At 49.6% G+C, this 5,090-nt stretch overlaps 1 long non-coding RNA gene across 1 annotated transcript; it reads left to right on the plus strand.

The window, feature by feature from the left end:
- The first annotated feature begins 1,499 nt into the window (after window positions 1-1,499).
- On the plus strand, window positions 1,500-4,534 carry LOC106812538. The gene is made up of 3 exons (XR_001394348.1): window positions 1,500-1,612; window positions 2,936-3,088; window positions 4,432-4,534. It is a non-coding gene; the product is annotated as an uncharacterized LOC106812538 (long non-coding RNA).
- Window positions 4,535-5,090: the final 556 nt, after the last annotated feature.

The raw sequence follows: 5,090 nt of genomic DNA on the forward strand, positions 1-5,090 counted from the left end.
ATGGCATGGCATGGCATGGCATGGCATGGCATGGCATGGGATGGGATGCGGTGCGATGGGATGGCATGGAATGGCATGGCATGGCATGGGATGTCATGGGATGGCATGGGATGGCATGAGATGGGATGGGATGGGAAGGGATATGGGATGGGATGCGCTGCGATGGGATGGGATGGGATGGGATGGCATGGAATGGGATGGATGGATGAATGCGTGGATGAATGCATGGATAGATAGATAGTTGGATTTTTTTGTGTATTTTCTTTTTAACCAAGCGGTCACTGATTTCCCCGGGCAACGCCGGGTATCGCACCAGTACTATATGAAAACTTTATATCACCGAGTCATTTTGAGGATTTTTCTACTCGCCAAATTTCTTATTCAGAGTTCAGTTCGTGTAAATTATAAAATCCAGTCATCGCTCATGATAGCATTATCGCACCTGTCATTTTACGTTGACTCACCCTATAAACTCATGTCTACCTGCCATCCCGCGACCCCGGCTCGGTCACGTAGCCCCAACTGCTGACTATTCTTATCAAGCAAGCAAACGTCTTCTGCATTTACGACTAAAACAATCAGCTGCAATAATCTGCTTATAGCGTGTGCGTATGCGCGCGTCCCCTATGCTTTCTTCTTGCTTGCTTCTTTAAACGCACGTACGCGTGCGTGTATCGGCGTGTGCGTGTGTGCATGCGTGCGTCATGTGCGCGCGCGCGTGTGTGTGGGTATTTGAGTTTGTATGTGCGCGCGTTCGTGCATGCGTGCGTCATGTGTGCGCGTGTGTGTATATGGGTGTTTGAGTTTGTATGTGCGCGCGTGCGTGCATGCGTGGCGACATGCGTTCGGGCATGCGTGAGTGTGTGTCTGTATATGCGCGTACGTGCAAGTGTGCCTGAGTGAGTGCGTGCGTGCGTCATGTGTGCGCGCGTGTGTGTATGGGTGTTTGAATTTTGTATGTGCGCGCGTGCGTGCATGCGTGCCGACATGCGTTCGGGTATGCGTGAGTGTGTGCCTGTATGTGCGCGTACGTGCAAGTGTGCGTGAGTGAGTGCGTGCGTGCGTCATGTGTGCGCGCGTGNAGAGAGAGAGAGAGTGTGTGTGTGTGTACGAAACCAAGAGAGAAAGGATTGAAAAGAACTGGACCGTACCGTCGTCTCCCATGATCCAGCGTTAACACATTCGCAAGTACAAGTGAAATTAGCTTACAGACGTCTTACGGACTCCGCCGCCGCTCTTTGTGATGTAGAGCGGAAATATAGCGCCTATAATATCGTCTGCTTAAATCTCCAGCAGAGAGAGAGAGAGAGAGAGGGAGAGAGAGANAGTGATCACTATCTGTATCTGTGTGTTATTGTTGTTATTGTTGTTGTTTACAGAAGTGCGGGAGAGACATGTGAAGCGTTCTCCCACCACAGCTCCCATCACATATATCTTTATCTGTGTGGTATTATTATTATGATTGTTATTGTTGTTGTTGTTGTTGTTTACAGAGGTGCGGGAGACGTGCGAAGCGTTCAAGTCGCCCGACAGTATACTTCGCACGGCGCTCACCACGCGGCGCGTCGAGGCTGGCGACGACGTCATCGTCATCGACTACACAGCCAGCGAGGTGCGACTCACTCACCGCCAGGGGGCGCCACCTAGTTCCCGACCCCCTCGTATAGTTTCTCTTATTCATTCTCGTATTCATTCCCTCATATTTTCCCCCACAGAGATCACGTGACTGCAGGCTTTTAATTGGTTAAATTGCGCCCCCGTAACAAACAAGCTCGTTTCTCATCTCTGTGGTGAGATTGAGTTTCTTTACTTAGGCAGGGATCTGTATACACAGACACCTACGTAGATTTGCAGGACTGTACAGACAGGAACCTGTATAAACATGCGTCTATTTAGACAGAGATCTGCATAGATAGAGGGATATATGTAGCCGGTAGGGGCGCTGCATCACCATGTGTATGCTGTCTACACACCAGAGATTCGCAGGGCGGGCGCGTGTGTATGAATAGATATCCCGTAAAACACAATAGATTAGTGCGTGCGCGTGTGCGCGTGCGTGCGTGCGTACGTACATGCGTGCGTACTTGTGTTCGTGCCTGCATACGTGCGTGCGTGCGTGCTTGCGTGCGTGCGTGCGTACGCGCGTGCGTGCGTGCTTGCGTGCGTGCGTGCGTGTGTACGTGCGTGCGTGCGTGCGTGCGCGTGTGCGCGCGTCCTACCATTCCCTCTCTCCCCTCTCCTTCTCATCTCTCATCCTCCTCATCTCCCATCTCCCATCCACCTTCCTCCTCCTCTCCCCGTTCTCCCCCTCTCCTCGCTCTTCCCCGCCCCCGTCCCTGGTCGATGGTGTGCTAGTAATTGGAAAGGCGAATTTATGTGAGGTTAATATATGTTGCATTGATTTGTTGGTTTGCCTCGGGGCCGCGCGCAGCGCTCTCGAGCGACAGACCTCACAAACTTACAACTAGAAGTGACTTTAGAAATCTTACATTGGGGGTGACAGGTCCGTATAGAACTCGTCATGTATTGTAATGCAACCCTGAATGCGATGATTGGGGCACTTGGTTACTGTGCCGCGTCTACGCTCTTCCTGTTCACGTCTATTCCCTCTCTCTCTCTCTCTCTCTCTCTGCTCCTCTCTCTCTATCTCTCTCTCTCTCTCTCTCTCTCTCTCTCCTCTCTCTCTCTCTCTCGCTCTCTCTCTCTCTCTCTCTCTCTCTCATCTTCTTCTTCCCCATCTCTCGTCTCTCTCTCCCTTGCTCTTTCCCTTGCTCCCTCTGCTCTCGCTCCTTCTCTCTTTCTCTTTCTCTTTCTCTCTCTCTCTCTTTCTCTTTCTCTCTCTCTCTCCCCCTCTCTCTATCTCTATCTTTCTCTCCCTCTCCCCCTCTCTCTCTGTCTTCCTCTCTCACGTGCGTGTGTCTCTGCATGTGATCAGGCGACTTATGCGAGGGACGCACTCTGTAAGGCGCTCTACAGTAGGCTGTTCACGTGGCTCGTGCAGCGAATCAACGAGAGCATACGGGTCGAAGATTTCGGCAAGAGAAAGTGCCTTGGCGTGCTGGACATCTACGGCTTCGAAGTGTTTGAGGTGAGAGGCGCTAGATGGCGCTGTGCGAGCAGAGTTACTAGTGCTTTTCCTAATATAAGTTTTTCCTATTATCTATATATATATAAAGTTGTTCAGCCGAATTAGTTCGTACTCGCATAACTAGAGAACTCCTAGAGGAAAACTAAAGAGATTTTTAGAATCAGCACGTCTGGGAGGTGGTTCTGGCGGAAACAAAAATGTAAAAAAGTTAAAAAGTTAAAAATTCATGAAAATTCTATTCATCAATAGATGGCGGTGCGTACAGATTAACATCACGTACGTGTGAATCCATGGGTATACCCTTAACGGCGCAGTGGTCTAATCGCTAGAACATCCGTCTCCTACACAGGGATTGCGGGTTCGAGTCACAGCTGGGGAACATATTTTCCCCTTTTTTCCTTTTTTCCCCTTTACCTACCTCTTTAGTATGTATTATTTTTAATTTTTTACTTTTTACTTTTTATTTTTTATATTTAATGTCTTTTATCTTTTGATTTCTTATTATTTTTTACTGTTTGGGATGGGATGGGATGGGATGGGATGGGATGGCATGGGATGGCATGGCATGGCATGGCATGGGATGCGGTGCGATGGGATGCGGTGCGATGGCATGGCATGGCATGTCATGAGATGGCATGGGATGGCATGAGATCGGATGGGATGGGATGGGATATGGGATGGGATGCTATGGGATGGCATGGAATGGGATGGATGGATGGATGGATGGATGGATGGATGCATGGATAGATAGATAGTTAGATTTTTGTGGGTATTTTCCTTTCAACCAAGCGGTCACCAACTGAGTAATGGATGGATGATTCGATGGATAACGTCTGATTTCCCCGGGCAACGCCGGGTATCCCGCTAGTATTATAATATAACATGAGTTTTTTCCTGTAAGCGGATGTTTATGCTAGTGGTCACTCAGGGGGTCGCGATGTGTGCATGTGTTCTTGTTGTAGCTTGAACGTGTTTTTGTTTTTGTTTTTTATTGTTCCTGGTGTTCTTATTTGTTAGTTTGTTAAGTTTGTTAGTTTTACATGTAAAGGTGACCTGGTACGAACAGCTGATGATGGTTGTTCGTTCGTTCGTTTGTTTATTTGTTTGTTTATTTGTTTACATCTGCAGGGGAATTGATACGAGCAGCTGGTGATGATTGTCGTTGTTGTTTGTTTATTTGTTTACATCTGCAGGTGAATGGATACGAGAAGCTGGTGATGATTGTCGGTGTTGTTTGTTTATTTGTTTGTTTACTTGTTTACATCTGCAGGTGAGCGGATACGAGCAGCTGGTGATGATTGTTGTTGTTGTTTGTTTATTTGTTTATTTGTTTACATCTGCAGGTGAACGGATACGAGCAGCTAGTGATTAACTATTGTAATGAGAAACTGCAGCAGTTGTTCATAGAGTTGACCTTGAAAGAGGAGCAGGATGAATACATACGGGAGGTAAGCTTTCCCTCTCCCAACTATCTCCTCCCCCTTCCCCCTCCTCCCTCCCTCCTCCCTCATCACAGCTCCTTCCTCCCTCCTTCCTCCCCCTTCCCCCTCTTCTCTCCTCCCCTTCCCCTTCTTCCCTCCCTCCTCCCCTTTCTCCTTCCTCCCTCCCTCCTCGTCCCTCCTCCTCCATCATTATCCCTCCCTCTTCCTCCTCCCTCCCTCCTCCCTTCTCCCTCCCTCCCTCCTCTCTCCTCCTCCTCACCTGAGGTCCTGCACCTCTGCCAGCAGCTTCTCGTTGAGGAAGGCGATGTCATCGCTGAGGTCCGGATCGTCCGACTTGTGATTGTCGAGCAGCGACAGCTGCTTCAGCACCTTGCCCAACACCCTCCCTCCTCCTCCTCACCTGAGGTCCTGCACCTCTGCCAGCAGCTTCTCGTTGAGGAAGGCAATGTCATCGCTGAGGTCCGGATCGTCCGACTTGTGATTGTCGAGCAGCGACAGCTGCTTCAGCACCTTGCCCAACACCCTCCCTCCTCCCTCCCTCCTCCTCCTCACCTGAGGTC

Source organism: Priapulus caudatus, unplaced genomic scaffold, assembly GCF_000485595.1.
Source record: "Priapulus caudatus unplaced genomic scaffold, Priapulus_caudatus-5.0.1 Scaffold658, whole genome shotgun sequence".
In the NCBI taxonomy this organism is placed as follows: Eukaryota; Metazoa; Priapulida; class Priapulimorpha; order Priapulimorphida; family Priapulidae; genus Priapulus; species Priapulus caudatus.